The 22,719-nt window shown below is 43.9% G+C and overlaps 1 protein-coding gene across 8 annotated transcripts in view; it reads left to right on the top strand.

The window, feature by feature from the left end:
- Positions 1–406: 406 nt before the first annotated feature.
- The window catches only part of BRDT (bromodomain testis associated), an 80,290-nt gene continuing 57,977 nt past the window's right edge, over positions 407–22,719 (top strand). For 2 of the 8 annotated variants that reach the window (XM_035252128.3, XM_035252131.3), the window contains exon 1: positions 9,944–10,135. The gene's annotated coding sequence lies outside the window, so the exon portion shown is untranslated. Of the gene's footprint in view, positions 536–1,136; positions 1,380–9,943; positions 10,136–10,173; positions 10,294–12,326; positions 12,429–22,719 lie in introns of those variants that run through there. The other 6 variants (XM_035252126.3, XM_035252130.3, XM_035252129.3 and 3 more) reach the window with 4 other exon arrangements.

Raw genomic sequence — 22,719 nt, forward strand, 5'->3', positions numbered from 1 at the left:
TCCAGGAATTTGGGGGTCTCTCCTCTCTTCAGTATCTCATCCCGAGAGATCTACAGCCAAACCAAACCTGGAAAAGGGGAGAGTGGGGCGTGATGGCGCGGGTGGCACTCACCTCCTACCCTGCGCAGGGCTTGCCAGGTACGCCTTTGGCACCTCCGTTGTCCTGGGTCCCGGCGTCTGTCTGTCGGTCTGTCTCTGGACAGAGTGCTCGGCCCTGCATCTGCCAGGGAAGGGGAGGGGCTGGGCAGTTCTGGCTGCAACTGGAGCTCTGCGATCCAGAGGCTCCCGCAAGGTCCAGCTGGTGGCGGGGGTGGGGCCAGGAGGGGTGAAAACAGGCGAGGTGGGGGCAGGAGGGGGGCGTGCCCAGGGAGCTGGGGCAGGCACCTGAGTGGGGGATCCTGGAACTCCTGAAAGCTGAGTGACACCTCCATAGTTCCCTCTTCCCCCTGCAACAAGAATCACTCCAAACTTCCCGAACACTTTGGACCCAGCAATTCCAGTTTCTCCTGATGAGAGATCTAAAAGGTCTGCACAGGTTAGTAACAAGGAGGGCTGGTGACTGCCTACGCGTCCTTGACCACCTGGTCAAGGAAGAGAGGATGGACACCATGTCACAGTCACCTCACTGCTGGAATGGACACTGTCTACATGTAGGATGGTAGGAGGACTCAGGCAGACTATGCCAGGATTTAGAATTTAGAAGACTATGCAATGGGCTGGCAGGGCTGGACCCAGCCTTTCAGGGAAACAGAGACTCCAGAAACTTCTGGGGTCCTCTTTTCTGGCCGAAGGATCCCAGAGATGCACACAGCTCCTTGGGGGTCTGAACAGAAGTGGGTGGGAGCCTACCGCACCCAGCCTGTATTTTCTAAATAAGATTATGGTATAATAAACAACAAATGGTTTTTGATCCAGGTTCCTAGTACTGGTTCCTAAAATCCCTGGAATCTTCTGAGTGATAAGAATGTCTTTTGCATGCCAATGAGTGACTCCACTCAAGGTAGGGATTCCTAGATAGCCAGCTGTAGGATAGGGGCTGGCTGGCCAGAAAAACCCACCAGGTGATTGGAGTTAGAACTTTCAGTCCCCTCCCAACTCACCTCCCAGGAAGGGAGAGGGGCTGAGAGATCACGCTCAATCACCAGTGACCAGATTTAATCACCGTGACTATGTAATGAAACCTTGATTTAAAAAAAAAAAACACCCTAAATTGTGGGGTTCCCGGAGCTTCCAGGCTGGTGCACAGGTAGAGATGCTGAAAGTGTGGAACATGGAAAAAGGCAAGGAGCTCTGAGTTACTCTCTACCCCTCATAACTCACTATATATTGCTTCAATTTGGCTGTGCCTGAATTGCATCCTCTGTAATCAACCCGAAAACGTAAGTAAAGCATTTTTCTGAGCTCATGGGAACCCCTGAAGTTGTAGTTTCTGTGGCAGAAGTGTAGGCAGCTTGAGCACTCTATTTGTGGCTGTGTCTGAAGTGGGGGGTCTTGCAGGACTGATCTTTTTGAAACAGTCTTCCTCTGTCGCCCAGGCTGGAGTTCAATGGCACAATCTCGTCTCACTGCAACCTCTGCTGCCCCGGTTCAAGCGATTCTCCTGCCTCAGCCTCCCACATAGCTGCATTTACAGGTGCCCGCCATTAGACCTGGCTAATTTTTGTATTTTTAGTAGAGATGGGGGTTTCACCATGTTGGCCAGGCTGGTCTTGAACTCCTGACCTTGTGATCCACCCACCTTGGCCTCCCTAAGTGCTGGGATTACAGGTGTGAGCTACCACGCCAGGCCCAGGACTAATCTCTTAACCTGTGGAGTCTATGCTAAATCCTAATAGTCTCAGAATTGATTTGTTGGACACCAAGTTGGGGAGAATTGGAAAATTGGTATAGAAAATCCCCACACATTTGGTGCTAATAATGATGTCAGAAACGACAACATTACAAATACTATGGGAGTATTTAAGTTTACCCAATTGTTACTCAAAAAGCAAACTGCAAGCCGGGAGTAGTGGCTCACGCCTGTAATCCTAGCACTTTGGGAGGCTGAGGCGGGGATCACTTGAGGTCAGGAGTTTGAGACCAGCTTGGCCAACATGGCAAAAACCTGTCTCTACTAAAAATACAAAAACTTCCTGGGTGTGGTTATGCGTTCCTGCAGTCCCAGCTACTTGGGAGGCTTGAGGCAGGAGAATTGCTGGAACCTGTGAGGCAGAGGTTGCAGTGAGCTGAGACCGCACCATTGTACTCGAGCTTGGGTGACAGAGCCAGATCTGGTCTCAAAGAAAAAGATGATCACATAGCAGATTGTAAATTCTTGGCATATCCAACAGTCACTGTGAGAACATCTCTCTCTCTCTTTTTTTTTTTTTTTGCAATGGAATCTCCCTCTGTTGTTGAAGTTTAAAAATAAAAATAGGCGCGGTGGCTCACGCCTATAATCCCAGCACTTTGGGAGGCCAAGGTGGGTGGATCACGAGGTCAAGATCGAGACCATCCTGGTCAACAAGGTGAAACCCTGTATCTACTAAAAATACAAAAATTAGCTGGGCATGGTGGTGCGCGCCTGTAGTCCCAGCTACTCGGGAGGCTGAAGCAGGAGAATTGCTTGAACCCAGGAGGCGGAGGTTGCGGTGAGCCGAGATCACGCCATTGCACTCCAGTCTGGTAACAAGAGTGAAACTCCGTCTCAAATAAATAAATAAATAAATAAATAAATAAATAAATAAATAAAAATAAAGGCCAGGCACAGTGGCTCGCCCCTGTAATCCCAGCACTTTGGGAGGCCAAGTTGGGTGCATCACAAGGTCAGAAGTTCGAGACCAGCCTGGCCAACATGGTGAAAACCTGTCTCTACTAAAAATACAAAAATTAGCTGGGTGTGGTGGCGAGCGCCTGTAATCCCAGCTCCTCAGAAGGTTGAGGCAGAATTGCTTGAACCCAGGAGGTGGAGGTTGCAGTGAGCCAAGATCGTGCCACTGCACTTCAGCCTGGGAGACAGAAGAAGACTCTGTCTTAAAAAAAAAAAAAAAAAAAAGGAATTAAATAAAGCAAAAATTGAGGTCATAGTTAATAAGCGAACATATACAATTAGTTATGGTTAATAGGTACAAATAGAATACAGCAGTGTCCCAATGTCCTTGGTTTCGCTTACTGATGTTTCAGTTACCCATGGCCAACTGCAGTCTGAAAGTATTAAATGGAAAATTCCAGAAAAAAAACCATTTATAAGTTTTAAATGGCCTGCCACTCTGTTGCAGGATAAAATCTCACACCATCCAGCTCTGTCAGTCTTCTCGTTGTGTGTTTTATTATCTCATGTCATCACAAGAAGTGTGGGTAAAGTACCGTAAGACATTTAGAGAAAGAAACCATTTGTAAAACTTGTATTACAGTATATTGTTATAATTGTTCCACTTTATTATGTATTGTTTATTACTATTCCTAATTTATAAATTAAACTTTATCATAGGAATGTATGTATATAAAGAGTTTGGTACTATCCTCAGTTTCAGGCATCCACTGGGGTTCTTGGGACACAGTCTTTGTAGGTAAGGAAGGATCATTGTATTATATGGTGTAATAAAATAGATGTTTAGTCTCTGTCCCCAGTTCCTAGCTCAAATTATCTAAAACCACTGGAATTTCCTGAGTGATAGTGGCTTTTGTTATTCATTTCAAGTGCCTTCAATCACATCACAGATTATGCTAACAAGGTGACTCAGGGTGGGGCATCTTGATAGCTTCATAGCTTCAGAATGAGAGCTGGGCTTTGGAAAGACCAAATACTTGATTAGAGGGTTGGAACTTTCGGTCCCCATCCTCCCCAACTCTGGACCTCCAGGGAGGGGAAGGGGGCATGAGCCAGGCTTGGTGACTCTGACTTGTAATCCCACCACTTTGGGAGGCCAAAATGGAGAATCTCTTGAGGCCAGAAGTTTGAGGCCAGCCTGGGTAACATGGCAGGACCTTATTACTACAAAAAATTAAAAAATCAGCTGGGGGTGGTGGTGTGCACTTGTAGTCCCAGCTACTCATGAGGCTAAGGTGGGAGGATCCAATCACTTTAGGCCAAGAGGTTGAAGCTACAGTGAGCCTGATTGTACCATTGCACCGCAGCCTAGGTGACAGAGCAAGACCCTATATCAAAAAAACTTAACAGACAGAGGTGGAAGAATCCCTTGAGGCCAGGAATTCGAGACCAGTCTGGGCAACACAGTGAGACTCCATCTCTACACATTTTTTTTTTTTTTTTTGAGATGGAGTCTCACTCTGTTGCCCAGAATGGAGTGCAGTGGCATGGTCTCAGCTCACTAAAACCTCTGCCTCCTGGGTTCAAGGAATTCTTCTCAGCCTCCTAAGTAGCTGTGATTACAGGTACCCACCACCACACCCAGCTAATTTTTATATTTTTGGGAGAGATGGGGTTTCGCCATGTTGGTCAGGCTGGTCTTGAACTCCTGGAATCAAATTACCTGCTTGCTTTGCTCTCCCAAAGTGTTGAGATTACAGGCATGAACTACCACTCCTGGCCTTTTTTACCTTTTAAAAATGTTCTCCTTCTGAGGCAAGAGTGGTATTTTTTTTTGAGACAGAGTTTTGCTGTTGTTACCCAGGCTGGAGTGCAATGGCAGGATCTCGGCTCACCACAACCTCTGCCTTCTGGGTTTAAGCAATTCTCCTGCCTCAGCCTCCCGAGTAGCTGGGACTACAGGGGCACCAATATGCCCAGCTAATTTTTGTATTTTTAGTAGAGACAAGGTTTCACCTTGTTGACCAGCATGGTCTCAATCTCTTGACCTCGTGATCCACCCGCCTCGGCCTCCCAAAGTGCTGGGATTATAGGCATGAGCCACCGCACCTGGCCAAGAGTGGTATTTTTAATTTTTAGTGATAAACCAGTTGTAAATTTAAATTCTTTAACTCTTGAGCTTTGGGGACATTTGTGAATCTATAGTTGCAATGGAGACCAGAAGATAGGTTTCCTCTTGTTGAATCTAATCTTAGATAAGGGATGAAAACTTAAATGAATCTTAGATGAGGGAATGAAACTTAAAAATAAATTATATGTGTGTGTGTGTGTGTGTTTTCTGAGATGGAGTTTGCCCCCATCACCCAGGCTGGAGTGCAATGGCGCGATCTCAGCTCTACCTCCCGGGTTCAAGCAATTCTCCAGCCTCAGCCTCCCCAGTAGCTGGGATTACAGGTGCATGCCATTATGCCTGGCTAATTTTTCATATCTTTTTTTTTTTTTTTTTTTTGAGACAGAGTTTTGCTCTTGTCACCGGCTGGAGTGCAATGGCACGATCTTGGCTCACCACAACCCCCGCCTCCTGGGTTCAGGCAATTCTCCTGCCTCAGCCTCCTAAGTAGCTGGGATTACAGGCACGCGCCACCATGCCCAGCTAATTTTTTGTATTTTTAGTAGAGACGGGGTTTCACCATGTTGACCAGGATGGTCTGGATCTCTTGACCTTGTGATCCTCCTGCCTCGGCCTCTCAAAGTGCTGGGATTACAGGCGTGAGCCACCGCGCCTGGAAATTTTTCGTGTCTTTAGAGATGGGGTTTCACCAGGCTGGCAAGGCTGGTCTCAAACACCTGACTTCATGATCAGCTTGCCTCGGCTTCCCAAAGTGCTGGATTACAGGCATGAGCCACTGCACCCAGCCATTTATATATATGTAAATGACAAGCTCCTGCTATGTTGCCCAGGCTGGAGTGCAGGGTCTAGTCACAGGTGTGATCCCACCACTGATCAGCATGGGAGTTTTGACCTGCTCCATTTTGTTGTTGTTGTTTTCTTTCTCTTTTCTTTTCTCTTCTTTTCTTTTGTGAAGGAGTTCTGTCGCCCCGGCTGGAGTGCAACCTTGGCTCACTGCAACCTTCACCTCCCAGGTTCAAGCAATTCTTATGCCTCAGCCTCCCAAGCAGCTGGGATTACAGGCAGGCACCACCAAATCCAGCTTATTTTTTTATTTTTAATAGAGACAGGGCTTCACCATGTTGACAATGCTGGTCTCAAACTCCTGCTATCAAGTGATCCAGCGGCCTTGGCCTCTCAAAATGCTAGGATTACATACATGAGCCACGGTGCCCAGCCAACCTGCTCCATTTCTGACCTGGGTTGGTTCATCCATCCTTAGACAACCTGGTGGTCCCCTTGATCCCCATGAAGGATGGTAATGTTAAAATGTCTTCAAGGTATGTTCATGTGATAGCATGATTTAAATGAAAATGCACCTGGAACTGAGTTTGATGATTTTTTGAAAAATCATAATTATAACTATTTCCGTATGTCATAGAATAGTCCCATAATATCCTAGTCTTCAGTTACTTTGTTTGTTTTGAGACAGTGTCTCACTCTGTCACCCGGGCTAGAATGCAGTGACATGATCCTGGCTCACTGCTGCAACCTCCATTCCCAGGTTCAAGCAATTCTCCTGTCTCAGCCTCTCGAGTAACTGGGACTACATGCACCCACCACCATGCCTGGCTCATTTTTGTATTTTTAGTAGAGATGGGGTTTCACCATGTTGGCCAGGCTGGTCTTGAACTCCTGACCTCAGGTGATCCACCTGCCTCTGCTTCCCAAATTACTGGGATTACAGGTGTAAGCCACTGTGCGCCGCCCACTTTCTTTTCAATATTTTTGAAGCTACATTCCCCTACCATTGTTCTGTCTCATACCCCTGGCAAATCTCATTGCTACTATCCCATTTCTCCACAGTCACCAATTTCTGAGTCTTCACTGTCTCAGTATGTCTAACTAAACACACTTTTCCAATCAGCTTGCTCTACTGTTCTCTGTAATAATTAATTATTTAGAAAATTTTCCACTGTTTCCTAACCTCCTTCTTGCCCTTCTTTCCCATCTTCAGCCTAGACTGCATTTTGAACAGCTTCGTCAACTTCTTATTAAAAATTTCCACCTAGGCATCTTATAGAATATTAAAAACTGAACTAATGATCTTCAGTCTTCTAGGACTGATTCCCTTTCAGTAAATGGTACCATTCTCCAAATGCTCAGTGCAACCCAAACCATGTTTACATCTAATCTAATATCAAATCCTGGTGGGGAGGTCTACCTCCCAAATAAATCCATTCTCCATATTCTCCATTTCTGCAGCCATTCCAAGTTAAAAAACAAGAAAACAAAACAGGAAAACAGAAAACAAAAAAAGTTTCAAATCTGGTCTTGTTGCTCTTCCACACTCCCTGAACTCAAATTTGATTTGCCACAGTCATTAAGAGTCAGACAGGGCCTAGTGCAGTAGTTCACGCCTGTAATCCCAGCACTCTGGGTGGCTGAGGTGTGCAAATCATTTGAGGTCAGGAGTTCGACACCAGCCTGACCAACATGATGAAACCGCATCTCGACTAAAAATACAAAAAAATTAGTTGAGTGTGGTGACACATACCCGTAGTCCCAGGAGAATCTCTTGAACCCAAGAGGTGGAAGTTGCAATGAGACGATATCATGCCATTGCACTCCAGCCTGGGTGACACAGCAAGACCCTGTCTCAAAAAAAAAAAAAGTCAGAATTGAGGAGTAATTTACTCAATGATAATACACTTTAAAGGTTTTTGATACTTTGCACTTATGGTATGTACTATCTTGCAGGAAATAGACATTAAATATACCACTGGCTATACAATTGTAATTAGTACTATTTAACTGGGTTGTAATAAGAGTGTTTAACAGGAAAACCTAACCCAGTGGAGGTCTCCTTGAGGAAATGACTTTAGCCTGAGAGTTAAGGAATTGGTGTGGGACTGGAGGAAGGATGAGAGCCAATTGTAGAAGCCCAGAGACAGAGGATAGGGTCCTGAAAAGAGCTGAAAGGTCACTGGCTGGAGATAGGGCACTACTGGAGGTGAAGTTGGAGCTGAAGGCATGTAGGACTTTGTAGCTCATCTTAAGGGATTTGCTCTTTATCCTAAAAATAATGGAAAGTAATTGAAAGGTTTTAAGGGTGGTAACATGATGAGATTTAGCTTTTAAAAGATTGTTCAGCTGGGTGAGGTGGCTCATGCCTGTAATCCAGCACTTTGGGAGGTTGAGGAGGGCGGATCACAAGGTCAGGAGTTCAAGACCAGCCTGGCCAACATGGTGAAACCCCGTCCCTACTAAAAATAACAAAAATTAGCTGGGGCATTGTGGCGTATGCCTGTAATCCCAGCTACTCTGGAGGCTGAGGCAGGAAAATTGCTTGAACTGGGACCCAGGAGACAGAGGTTGCAGTGAGCCAAGATCGCGCCACTGCACTCCAGCCTGGGCTACAGAGTGAGACTCCATCTCAAAAAAAAAAAAAAAAAAAAATCCTTCAGAAGGCAGCGTGGCGGTCTGAGCTTACAGTCCCTGCTACTGGGGAGGCTGAGGCAGGAGGATACTTGAGCTAAGGAGTTGGAGACTCCCTTGAGTTATGATTGCAATGCTGTATTCCAGCCTGGGTGACAGAGCAAGACTCAATCTCAAAAAAAATCACTCAGGCATTTTTTCTTAGAGTGTCTGTGTCTCCCTGCCACTAATTCTCAGGAGGGTCAAAAAGTTGCTCATTTGGGCAAAATTTGTACTGAGTTATTCCTTTCTTTCATTTCCCTTGACTTCCCCTAGACTTTTTATGGTGTGAGAGTCACACCCTAAGTCTGTACCCATCTACTCTTTTCCTAAACAATAAGATAATCTCTATATCTAATCTCTAATTAATCTATTCGAGTTTCACTTTGTTGCCCTGGCTGGCATTGAGCTCCTGTAATCAAATGAGCCTTCCGCCTCAGCCTCTGCAAGCGCCTGCTGCCATGCCCTGAATACTATTTTAAACAACAAAACAAGAACACAAAAATTAAATCTAAACAAAAATATTTATGTGACCTCTAGTAAGTAGATCAAGTGGGTTGCTTTCTTGTGAACACTTGGTTCTTTCCTCCCACATCAAAGTGATGGAATTAAGAAGTGTTTAGCTGTTAATGGCCCCCAGACTTCCCTTTCAGGAAACTGGAGGTGGTTGTTTGGCCGGATTTGCGAGCAGCTCAGCTGTTTTTGCCCTCCCCTTCCAATCCATCCACTAGGAATGAGTATTAAGAATTCAGAAGCAGGACCGGGCGCGGTGGCCCAAGCCTGTAATCCCAGCACTTTGGGAGGCCGAGGCGGGTGGATCACAAGGTCAAGAGATCCAGACCATCCTGGTCAACATGGTGAAACCCCGTCTCTGCTAAAAACACAAAAAATTAGCTGGGCATGGTGGTGCGTGCCTGTAATCCCAGCTACTCCGGAGGCTGAGGTAGGAGATTGCTTGAACCCAGGAGGTGGAGGTTGCGGTGAGCCGAGATTGCACCATTGCACTCCAGCCTTGGTAATAAGAGCAAAACTCCGTCTCAAAAAAAAAGAATTCAGAAGCATCGTTTGCCATTTGATCCAAAGGGAAGCTACTAAATATATTCTTATGATCCATGTTAGCACCTTTAAAGTATCTGCAAACCATCAAGAGGTAGTTGTGAAGACTCAAAATCCTAAATCACTTAACAGCATGCAGCTGTTGTGAAACAGCTCTTTAATTGCCATTTAAAACCCGAGGAGATGTCTCTAGCCTCAGCTGTTACCTAATATTGATCAAGCACTCAATAGGTGCAAGAGACAGGAACTGTGGAGAAGCTTGAAAAAAAAGCGTGGAAACGATGAAAACATCAGAAGCCCAAACTCACGAACCTCTACTAGGCTAACAGATTAGTGAAAACGTTGTTTTAACAGCTAATGTCTTGAGGGTAGCTCTCCTACTCCTAAACCCCCAGTTCTCTGCACCACATTTAGGAAACGCAGCAAACGTTTGCTGGGTAACCAAATGACCCCAACCCACCGTGCCTGCCCTAGAGGCCTGGGTTGCAGAGCTTGGATTCCTATGCCTCTTCTGCGGTGCCCGCGGGTGGGCGTGGTCACGTGACTGGCTCAGACCAATGCGCAGTCCGCCCGTGGGGGGTCTCCTACAAAGGCGCCTGTAGCTGCTGCCTAGCGGCCGCCATTACAACAAAAACAGGCGGCAAGGAACTGCGAAAAACTGCTGCCCTGCACCTCTTCATCTTGTACGGACTGAAAGGGGCAATCACATAAGGTCCCTTTTGTAATTTACTGGTAATCTACAGGTAATGTACCCTCCACAGGGGGTGCGGCCTTAGGTTGACCCCAGGCGGACTGGGTGGGAACAACCGTTATTTTTCCTCCTCCCTCCTCGACCCCATCAACATCGTGCGACAGTCCGGGCAGTTGAGAAAAGCCACCCAGCTTCGTGCCTGTAGCCCAGGTGAGTTGCCAGTAGCTTTCCTTTGGCCTTACCAACTTAAGGTTCGTTGCCCCCAAGGAATCTTCTCTCTCTCCCTCAAGAGAAACCCTAATGTCTGGTTTTTCTGCAAGGGAGGGCTGGGAAGGAGGAGCTTGGGGTGAGGGAGTGGGGGGCGGGGAATCCAGTTGTCCAACTGCCTCCTCTCGTTTTGAAAAATATTCATGGTCTTTGTAGTTCCTCTTAGGTCTTGGATTGGTGTGGATCGCTCCTACCTGTGCTGTAATCTTGGAAATGCAGAAGAAAGCACAGAGCTTTTAGCATTAGCTGACATTTTTGTTGTTTATTATGCAAGTGGTCATTTGGGACGGGGAAATTCAGATCCTTGCTTCATTTATTCATTCAACTAACTATTAAGCCCTTTGGAACATGCTGAACCCTCTTCTGGGTAGTGCAGAATTGTGGTGGGCCTGACCTCAAGGTGCAGTGGCCTGTATTAAGAATTAAGATAGGGGAGGGCGGGTAGAGTGGCTCACGCCTGTAATCTCAGCACTTTGGGAGGACGAGACAGGCGGATCACCTGAGGTCAGGAGTTTAAGACCAGCCTGGCTAACATAATGAAACCCTGTCTCTACTAAAAATACAAAAATTAGCCGGTGTGGTGGCACTCTCCTGTAGTCCCAGCTACTCGGGAGGCTGAGGCAGGAGAATCGCTTGAACCCGGGAGGCAGAGGTTGCAGTGGGCTGAGATCGTGCCACTGGGAGACAGAGCGAAATCTGTCTCCACTCCTCCCCCGCCCCCCACCACAAAGTATAAACAGGGACTTTGGGACTCAGTTGAAGGGCCTGGGTGGATGGCAAGCACAGGTAAAGAGATGTTTCTCAAATGCATGGATGTATGTACACAGAATAGGGTAGTATGGTGGAGAATTGCTTTTTTTTTTTTTTTTTTCCTGGAGATGGAGTCTCGCTCTGCCACCCAGGCTGGAGTGCAGTGGTACAGTCTCACTCACTGCAACCTGTCTCCCAGGTTCAAGTGATTCTCCTGCCTCAGCCTCCCGAGTAGCTGGAACTACAGCCGTGCACCACCATGCCCGGCTAATTTTTGTATTTTTAGTAGAGATTTGAATTCCTGACCTCATGATCCTCCCGCCTTGGTCTCAAGGGGCTGGGATTACAGGCTTGAGCCACCATGCCCAGCCCCACCTTTTCTTTTTTTTAAAAAAATAGGTGGCTCACGCCTGTAATACCAGCACTGGCTAGCTGGTACTACAGGTGCCCTGCCTCACCGTGGCTGACAGTGTTGGGAATTGGTGAAGTAGCAAGAGATGAGTCGAGTGAGGTGGCCAAGGAGGCAAATTATAAAGGGGTTTATATATCACGAAGGACAGTGAGTTGAACTGTATGGTCTTAAGCAACACCATTGCATAATTCACGTGGTTAGTGACTAGTGATTGAACAAAAGCAGTGGTTTGTTGAATGGAGAATAAGAAAACAGTAAATATCACGAATATGTAAATTTGTATTCAGCAGTCATTTGTGCCCATGTATTTGATACTTTGGAGTAGCTGAGATTGGCATAAGGTGGAGTGTATAGATGGAGTTAAAAAAAAAAAAAAGATGGGAAACAGCGTGGTTCATGCCTATAATCCCAGCACTTTGGGAGGCTGAATCGGGCAGCCAGTTCAAGAACAGCCTGGCCAACATGATGAAACCCAGTCTCTACTAAAATATTCAAAAAAAATTCCAAAAAAAAAAAAAAGCACAGTGCTCATGCCTGTAATCTCAGTACTTTGGGAGGCCAAGATCAGAGAATGGCCTGAGTTCAGGAGTTTGAGACCAGCCTGGGCAATATAGTGTGAGACCTTATCTCTATTAAAAACATAAAAAACTCAAGACTGACTTGAAAAATAATAAAGCTCCGGTCAGATATACACATACACACTCTGCAAAGAGACTGTATCCCCAGATTGTAGCTCAGTGCTTGGCACCATTTGTAGGTGTCTTATATTTGTACATATTCAATAAATGAACAAACAGAATTTAGAAAGTGGTATCCTAGAAACCAGAAGAGCATTTTAAGAGAGTCATAATAGTTTAGTGACAGATGTTCCTGGGAGGTCAAGACTCAAAAATAATCCATTGGATTTAACAATTTGGTATGGTAACTGTTAATCTTAGCGTAAGGGGAATTTTAGACGAATGTTGAGGAAAAGCCAAGTGTGAACTACGCTGTAAAGACAATGTAGTTTCTCAGGATGCTCTGGTATGAGGTATTGAAGAAAGATTGAGGCTTCAACAAAATGATGAGGTTAAGGGAAGAGTTTTAAAGGAAACTTGGCAAAGTTTATACGGAGGGAAGCTAGTAGATAAATGTTGAAGATACAGAAAAGATGGACTAGGCCATCTGTTGAAGATACAGAAAAGATGAACCAGCTCAGTGGTTCAGGCCTGTGATCCTAGCACTTTGGAAGCCCGAGGCAGATGGAGGAGTGCTTGAGCCCAGGAGTTAAGACCAGCCTGGGTAACAAAGTGACACCCCCATCTCTACCAAAAAAAAAAAGGGACCAAGGGCCCTCCAGGGTTGAGGGGGGAGTGTTATCTAGAGCCCCTAGGAGAAGAGTTCTAGATAGAAAAACTGCCTCATTCTTAGACTGAAGGGAGAAGCAAATGGGAAGATTGAGTCATTGTAAGAAATAAACATTGTGATTAGTTTCTATGAATTACATCTGGCCCAAATTGAAACCTGATCTAAGTTTGCAGAACTGTTTTCTCCCTTGAATTGGAGACTGCTCATTTGATGGTGTAGGATTTGGAGTTAGTATACGTGCTCATCAAGAGCCAGGTTACTTTTGATCTCCAGAATCCAACCTCTTTAGTTCTGTGCTATACTGTTTCCTGAGACTCAAATATGCATATAGGGCAACACAATTTAATACATCTACCACTGTAGTTAGTAATCATTGAGGGAATTCAAAAATTTGTCAGCTGGGTGTTGTGGCTCACTCCTGAAATCCCAGATGTTTGGGAGGCTGAGGCAGGAGGATCACTTGAACCCAGGAGTTCAAGACCATCCTGGCCAATATGGTATAACCCCATCTCTCCTAAAAATACAAAAATTAACCAGGTGTGGCAGTGGGTGCCTGTAATCCCAGCTACTTTTGGGAGGCTGAGGCAGGGAGAATCTCTTGAACCCTGGAGGAGGAGGTTGCAGTGAGCCAAGATCATGCCACTGCACTCCAGCCGAGGTGATGGAGTAAGATTCTGTCTCCCAAAAAAAAAAAAAAAAAAAAAAATTTTTTTTCAAAGTTTCCATGGTTATTTTGAGTTATTGAGTGGGCAAGAGGCATATGGTTTTCAAGCAGTTTGTTCATGGAACCATAGACTGATGTAACGAGGGGGTGCTACACCATTATGTGATTGTCTTCAACAAAGTGAAGTGATATCATTTATGATACATTTTCCTTTTTTTTTTTTTTTTGAGATGGAGTCTTGCTCTGTCACCAGGCAGGAGTGCAGTGGCTTGATATTGGCTCACTGCAACCTCCTGGTTCTCTTGGGTTCAAGCAATTCTCCTGCCTCAATCTCCCAAGTAGCTGGGACTATCGGTGCATGCCACCACACCCAGCTAATTTTTTTTAGTAGAGACAGGGTTTCACCATGTTGGTGTGTGATCCACCCACCTAGGCCTCCCAAAGTGCTGGATTACAGGTGTGAGCTACCGTGCCCAGTGATACATTGTTTTTGAACAGATGTAACCAGTGGTTACTATATAACATTGAATTGACATTTGATTTCATCTGTCTAAGACATATCTTTCTTTTTTACTATTTTTTTCTCCTATCTGATTTTTTTTTTTTTTTTCTTTTTGAGACAGAGTCTCCCTCTGTTGCCCAGGCTGGAGTACAGTGGCATGATCTTGGCCCACTGCAACTTTCCCCTCCCTGGTTCAAGTGATGTTTCTGCCTCAGCCTCCTAAGTAGCTGGAACTACTGGCATGTGACACCACACCTGGCAGATTTTTGTATTTTCAGTAGAGACAGGGTTTCACCATGTTGCCCAGGCTGGTTTTAAACTCCTGACCTCAGGTGATCCATCTGACTTGTTCTCCCAAAGTGCTGGGATTCTAGGTGTGAGCCACTGCCCGGCTTTTTTTTTTTTTTTTTTTAAAGACAAGTTCTTACTCTGTCACCCAGGCTGGAGTGCAGTGATACAATCATGGGCTCAAGTGATCCCCCCACCTCTGCCTCCAGAGTAGCTGGGACTACAGATGTGCTCCATGATGCCTAGCTAATTTTTGTATTTTGTGTGGAGACAAGATCTCACTATGTTGCTAACGTTAGTCTCGGACTCCTGGGCTCAAGTATTCTTCCCACCTTGGCCTCTTAAAGTGTTGTGTTTACAGGCATGAGCTACCATGTATGACCCATCATTCTGGAGATACATACATGGACAAAAATGTTTTGAAAGCAGAAATAACAATAAAATGACAACTCACTGTAAACACTGGAAGCAATAGTGAAGGCTGGGTGTGGTGGCTCACATGCCTGTAATCCCAGCTCTTTGGGAGGCTAAGGTGGGAGAATCGCTTGAGCCCAAAAGTTTAAGACCAGCCTAAGCAGCATTGTGAAACCTCGTCTCTACCAAAAAAAAAAAAAAAAAAATACAAAAATTAGCCAGATGTGTTGACATGCACCTGTAGTCCCAGCTACTTGGGAGGCTAATGTGGGAGGATGGCTTGAGCCTGAGAAGTTGAGGCTTCAGTGAGTGGTGATCACACCACTGCACTCCAGCCTGAGTGACAAAGCAAGACCCTGTCTCAACAAAACAAAAAAACCAGTGAACTTTCACATAGACAAGTTAGGCTGCAGATTATAGTTGCCAGTATAGTGGTAACTCGGGTACTTTTTTCCCTTCTTAAGATGGCATGTTGGAATGTAAGTGTAAGTGATTTTTTAGAGAGAACCTTAATTTGTTTACTTCTGACACAAGTGGTTAGGACCCATCATTATGTCAAGATAAAAACTGGCTGGGTGTGGTGGCTCAAGCCTGTAATCCTAGCACTTTGGGAGGCTGAGGCAGGTGGATCACTTGAGGTCAGGAGTTCAAGGCCAACCTGGCCAACCTGGTGAAATCCCATTTCTGCTAAAAATGCAAAAATTAGCCTGGTATAGTATAATCCCTTCCTGTAATCCCACCTACTAGGGAGGCTGAGGCAGGAGAATTGCTTGAACCCAGGAGGCGGAGATTGCAGTGAGATCTCACCACTGCACTCCAACTTGGGCAAAAGAGCTAGACTCCATTTCAAAAAAAAAAAAAAAAAGGAAAAAAGAAAACCTCTTTTGGGTTCTGTTGTAGGACTATTGTGGCTTTTCCATTTGTTATTAAAAATTAAGAGCTCAAAAAATAAATAATAAAAAAAATTAAGAGCTCAAATTAATAATAAAGGCTTTAGAGAAAGTAAAATAGTAAAATTGACAGATGTCTAGCATAGAAATAAAAAGCCACATAAGCCTATTTTTAAAAAACCTTTTAAAAGAAACAGAAGATTAAGGTAATTGAAACGAAGGTAAGTAATGACAGTGGATACATTATAAAAGGGAACATTTTTAGTCATATTGTTGGACATCAAGCTTCACTTTGCACTAGAAACCAGGGCCTCCAGCCAAGAAATGCAGAAAATTCACCACTAAGTTAATCAGATTATTGAATATTAGCTATTGTTTTGGCCAATGACAGTGATATCAGAATTCTTTGTTCATGTTTGGTCCATTCATGGTGAAGCCATCTGTGGCCCTCAATCACAGTGTATTTAAAGTTGTAATTGAAATTTTCAAGGATACAGAAAGATAAAATAGTACAAAGAACATCTCTGTATATAAGCAGCTGTCAACATTTTTAAAGACATATTACAGATATGACTTCACAAGTTTTTTCTGAGCAACACTTAAAAAAAAATTTTCCTGGCCGGGCGTAGTGGCTCAGACCTATAATCCCAGCACTTTGGGAGGCTGAGGCAGGTAGATCATGAGGTCAAGAGATCGAGACCATCCTGGTCAACAAGGTGAAACCCCATCTCTACTAAAAATACAAAAATTAGCTGGGCATGGTGGCACGTGCCTGTAGTCCCAGCTACTCGGGAGGCTGAGGCAGGAGAATTGCTTGAACCCAGGAGGCGGAGGTTGCAGTGAGCCGAGATCGTGCCGTTGCACTCCAGCCTGGGTAACGAGTGAAACTGTCTCAAAAAACAAAAAACAACAAAAAAACTTCCTGTATACTGTGCTATTACACCTATCAAGATGAAGAATTCCCTAAATTTCCATAGTTGTCTCAAAATGTTTGTTATGACTGATCTTTTTCTTTTCTTCTATTGCTACCTTTCTGGCTAGAAATATGGCTGATCTTCTAAAACTAAGATTTGATATAGAATAACCAATTGAGTTTGGTCATCATGGCTCTTCCTGTCCTCCACCCCCACCCCCACCTGCTTTTCCTGAGTTGTATATCATGGCCCTTAATGTAGAGTCATTTTTCTTATTTTTTTAATGACCTTGACTTTAAAAAGAGGCCATTTTAGCATTGTCCCTTAGAACTTTTCTGCCGTGATGGCAGTGTTCTATATCTGCATTGTCCCCTGCCGTAGCTGCTAGCCACATGTGGCTATTAAGTACTTGAAATGTGGCTGAGTTTTTAATTCCACTAAGTTTTGGGTGATTTAAATTTGAACCATTATTTACCTAGGGGCCATCATGCAGCACAGCTCTAAGACCCTGAATTTTCCGTAAAATAAAAGTTAAATATAAAAGCTTGGTTAGACTGGCACGGTGGCTCACATCTGTAATTCCCAGCGTTTTGGGAGGCTGAGGTGAGAGGAGGACTTGAGGCCAGGAATTTGAGACAAGTCTGGGCAACATAGTGAGACTCTGGCTTTCCCCTTCCCCCACAAAAAATAATTATCCAGGAGTGGTGGTATGTACTTGCAGTCCTAGCTACTCAGGAAGTTGAAGCAGGAGGATTGCTTGAGCCCAGGAGTTCAGTGAGCCATGATTGAGCCACTCTTGCTTGGGTGACAGCAAGACCCTGTCTCTGAATTTTTTTTTTTTTTTTTTTGAGACAGAGTCTCACTCAGTCACCAGGCACCAAAAATTTTTTTTAAATAGAAATAAAATCTTGATTATATTCAATTGCACATTTTTGGCAAAAAGGCTTTATAGGTAATTTATAGGTACTATGTACTTAGCCATGCTAAATACTACAGAGAAATCTAGGAAGGTAACTGAGGAAGGCCAGTGAGGGGTATGGAATGTTTTAAGGTATTTATGATTTGTGGGAGAGGATTTGTGTATATGTGTGTGTGTGTGTGTGTGTGTTTTAATTTTATTTTTTAGGGGAGTTTAGGTTCACAGCAAAACTGAGCTGAAAATACAGTGTTCCCATCTACCCCCTGATTCAATACTAGTTCAGCCTCCCCAACTATTAGCACCAAAGTGGTACATTTGTTACAGTCAATGAACTAGACTGACACATCATCACCCAATGTCCATAGTTTACATAGTTTCTGTTTTGGTGTTGTACATTCTATGAGTTTTGACAAATGGATCTACCATTATAGTATCATAGAAGATAGTCTCACTGCTTTGAACATCCTCTGTGCTCTGCCTATTCTTTCTTTCCCAAACCCGTGGCAAATACTGATCTTTTTACTGTCTTTATAGTTTTGTCTTTTTTTTTTTTTTTTCCTTTTTTTGAGATAGTCTCACTCTGTCACCCAGGCTGGAGTTTAGTGGGGCCATCTTGGCTCACAACCTTTGCCTCCCAGATTCAAGCAATTCTCGTGCCTCAGCCTCAGAGTAGCTGGGATTACAGGCGTGTGCCACCACACCTGGCTAGTTTTTGTATTTTTATTAAAGACGGGGATCTCACTGTTGGCCAGGCTGGTCTCGAACTCCTGACCTCAAATGATCTACCTGCCTCAGCCTTCCAAAGTACTGGGATTATAGGCTTGGGCCATTGTGCCTAGCAAGTTTTGTCTTTTTTGAGATTGACTAAAAGTTTTCACAATATCTTCTCATGACTTGATTGCCTGTGTCTTTTTTTTTTTTTTTTTTTTTTAAGAAGGAGTCTCACTCTGTCACCTTGGCTGGAATTCAGCAGTGGGATCTTGGCTCACTGCAACCTCCCTCTCCCAGGTTCAAGGGATTCTCATGCCTCAGCCTCCTGAGTAGCTGGGTTACAAGTGTTCACCACCATACCCAGCTAGTTTTTGTATTTTTAGTAGGGATAGGTTTTCACCATGTTGCCCATGCTGGTCTTGAACTCCTGGGCTCAGGTGATCTGCTCACCTTGGCCTCTCAGAGTGTTAGGATTATAGGTGTGAGCCACCATGCCCAGCTGATAGCTCATTTCTTTTCAGTACTGAATAATATTTCATTGCATGAATGTAGTAGAGTATATTTACCCCTTCACCTACTTAAGGACATCTTAGTTATTTTCAAGTTTTGGCAATTATGAATAAAGCTGCTATAAACATCCTTGTATAAGTTTTTTGTGTGACAAGGTATTTTTAAGAAAAATCAAGGCTGGAGCATGTCTGTAGCCAAAGGTACCAGCAGAAAGTAATTCTAGATAAAAAATTAAATGTAGAAAATGAGGCAGGGAACCATGGGCTTACCTGTAATTCCAGCACTTTGGGAGGCCAAGGAGGGCAGATTGCTTGAGCTTAATAGTTCAAGGCCAGCCTAGGCAACATGGCAAAACCCCATCTCTACAAAAAAATAGAAAAAGAATTAGCTGGATGTGGTGGCATGCACCTATAGTCCCAGATAATCAGGAGGCTGAGGTGGAGGAGTCGTTTGAGGCTAGGAGGTTGAGACTGCACTGAGCCAAGATCATACCATTGCACTTCAGCCTGGGTGACAGTGAGACCCTGACTCAAAAAAAGTAGAAAATGAAACCATAAGACTTCAGAAAGTATACTGTGTAATACATTTTTATTTAAAAAATCTTTAAGTGGGCCTGGCGTGGTGGCTCATGCCTGTAATTCCAGCACTTTGGGATGCCGAAGCAGGTGAATTACTCGAGGTCAGGAGTTTGAGACCAGCCTGGCCCACAGGGTAAAACCCTGTCTTTACTAAAAATACAAAAAGTAGCCAGATGTGGGGGTGTGTGACTGTAGTCCTAGCTACTTAGGAGGCTGAGGCAGGAGAATCACTTGAACCTGGAAGGTAGAGATTGCAGCAAGCCGAGATCTGCCACTGCACTCCAGCCTGGGTGACATGACAGAATGAGACTGTGTCCCTCAAAAAAAAAAAAAAAAAAGATCCACAACTCCTCATACCTGTTAGGATGGCTGGTTTTTTTGTTTGTTTGTTTGTTTTTGTTCGTTCTTTTGAGATGGAATCTCACTTCTCTCGCGAGGCTGGAGTGCAGTGGGGTGATCTTGGCTCACTGCAACCTCTGCCTCCTGGGTTCAAGGGATTCTTCTGCCTTGGCTTCCCGAGTAGCTGGGACTACAGGCACACACCACCACGCCCAGCTAATTTTTTGTATTTTTAGTAGAGATGGGATTTCACCATGTTGGCCAGCATGGTCTTGATCTCTTGACCTTGTGATCCACCCATCTCGGCCTCCCAAAATGCTAGGTTACAGGCATGAGTTACTGGACCCAGCCTAGGATGACCAGTATTAAAACAGAAAATTACTATTGGCAAGGATGTGGAGAAGTTGAACTCTCGTACATTGTTAGTGGGAATGTGAAATCATGTATCAGCCATGGAAAATGGGATGGGCTTCCTAAAAAAAAAAATTAGAAATATAATTGCCATATGATCTAGCAATTCCACTTTTATATATATATCCAAAAGAATTAAAAGCAGGGTTCTGAAGTACTTGTAAATGCATATTTATAGCAGCACTTTTCACAATATAGTCAAGAAATGGAAGCAACCCAAGTAACATGAGTGAATGAGTGGATAAAGACAATGATACACAAACAATGGAATATTATTTAGCCTAACACTTGCTAAAACATGGATGAATCTCGAGGACTTTATGTTAGGTAAAATAAGCCAGTCACAAAAAAGACAAATAATATGTGATTTGTCACTTTAATGAAGTATTTAGAATAGTCAAATTCATAGCAACAGAAAGCAGAATGGTGGTTGCCAGGTTCAGGGGAGAAAGAAGAATGAGGAGTTGTTGGTTAATGCGTATAGAGTTTCTGTTTTGCAACATGAAAGAGTTCTGGAGATTGGTTTCACATAAAACATGAATGTACTTAATACTGCTGAACTGTACACTTAAAAAGAGTAAGGTAAATTTTGTGTGTATTATGCCACAATTAAAAAATATCTACAGTTAAATAATATGTGACAAGAGGTAAGAACTGATACTACTTTAATGCAGACATTTTGCTGGATACAAAATTAAAATATATATTTAAAAAATGCAGACAAAGATATATTATTGGCTAAGTGTTACCACTGGTTTCTAAAAATTGACAACTTTTTTTTCTTTTTGAGATGGAGTTTCACTCTTGTTGCCCAGGCTGGAGTGCAATGCTGTGACCTTGGCTCACTGCAACCTCTGCCTCCTGGGTTCAAGCGATTCTCCAGCCTCAGCCTCCTGAGTAGCTGTGATTATAGGCATCTGCCACCACATCCGGCTAATTTTTGTATTTGTAGTAGAGAGGGGTTTCTCCATGTTGGCCAGGCTAGTCTTGAACTCCCGACTTCAGGTGCCCACCTTGGCCTCCCAAAGTGCTGGGATTGCAGGTGTGAGCCACCACACCTGGCCTGAGCAATTTATTTCATAACTCCTTTTCATTTTGCACATGTACTTGAGGTATTATGTGCACATTGGTAGTATCTTTATCCTTAAAGTAATGATGCTGTATAGGAATAGTAAATACTGTCTTTCTGAAACACCTCTGAAATTTAAAATATTTTATATTGTATTCTAGATTTTATTCTAGATACATGCCACAGAGTAACATTTTAATCTAATAAATTTGGTTTTAAAATAAATCACTTTGGCACAGTGGCTCACGCTAGTAATCCCAGAACTTTGGGAGGCCAAGGAGGGTATATCACCTGAGGTCAGGGGTTCCAGATCAGCCTGGCCAACATGGTGAAACTCCATCTCTGCTAAAAATACAAAAATTAGCTGGGCATATTGGCACACACCTGTAGTCCCAGCTACTCGGGAGGCTAAAGCAGGAGAATCACTTGAACCCAGGAGGCGGAGGTTTCAGTGAGCCAAGATTGTGCCTCTGCATGCCAGCCTGGGCTATAAAGTGAGACTGTCTCAAAAAATAAAATAAATACATAAAAATAAAAATAAGATAAATCACTTTGGCTGAGGACAATGGCTCAAGGTTGTAGTCACAGCGCTTTGGGAGGCTGAGGTGAATAGATTACATGAGGTCAGGAATTTGAGACCATCCTGGCCAGGAGGGTGAAACACTGTCTATACTAAAAATACAAAAATTAGCCTGGCGTGGTGGCATACATCTGTAGTCCCAGCTATTTGGGAGGCTTAGGAGAAGCGGTTGAACCTCAGAGGTGGAGGTTGCAGTGAGCCAAGATCACACCATTGCGCTCCAGCCTGGGTGACAGAGTGAGGCTCCATCTCAGAAAAAGAAAGAAAAAAAAAAAACCCATAAATAAATCACTTTGTTCAAATTAGCCAGGATTGATTGATTGATTGATTTTTGAGGCAGAGTTTTGCTGCTGTTGCCCACGCTGGAGTGCAATGGCGCGATCTTGGCTCACTGAAACCTCTGGCTCCTGGGATCAAGCAATTCTCCTACCTCAGCCTCCTGAGTAGCTGGGATTACATGCATGCACCACCACGCCCAGCTAATCTTTTTGTATTTTTAGTAGAGACGGGGTTTCTCCATGTTTGTCAGGCTGGTCTCGAAGTCTAATCTCAGGTGATCACCCCATCTTGCCCTCCCAAAGTGCTCGTATTACAGGCGTGAGCCACCATGCCCGGCTAGCCAGGAAAATTTTTTACTTTGCTTTTCTCTCTTAGTTGAATTAACAATTGTAGAATACTTACATACTGATTATATCTTTAACATTCCCTATTATTTTTTCCTACTACGTGGTTATAGACTTTTTCTGCTTAAGACCTCAATTTGTGTTTAGAAAGGCAGAACGACAGAAATGTTGAAATAATTTAAACCATTCAAGATTAAGGCATATATAATGAAACAACTTACACTACTTCTATAGAAATGTTTGTGTTTGTTAAAAACTTAATTCTTTTGCATTTGGCTTTTTTTTTTTTTTTTTTAATCCTGTCTTAATCATGATGTGCTTTAAAATGCAGTATCTGTTATTCTTTTTTGAGGCAGAGTTATACTTTTGTTGCCCAGGCTGGAGTACTGTGATACGATCTTGGCTTACTGGGACCTGCACCTCCTGAGTTTAAGCAATTCTCCCACCT

Source organism: Callithrix jacchus, chromosome 7 (assembly GCF_049354715.1).
Source record: "Callithrix jacchus isolate 240 chromosome 7, calJac240_pri, whole genome shotgun sequence".
Classification (NCBI taxonomy): domain Eukaryota; kingdom Metazoa; phylum Chordata; class Mammalia; order Primates; family Cebidae; genus Callithrix; species Callithrix jacchus.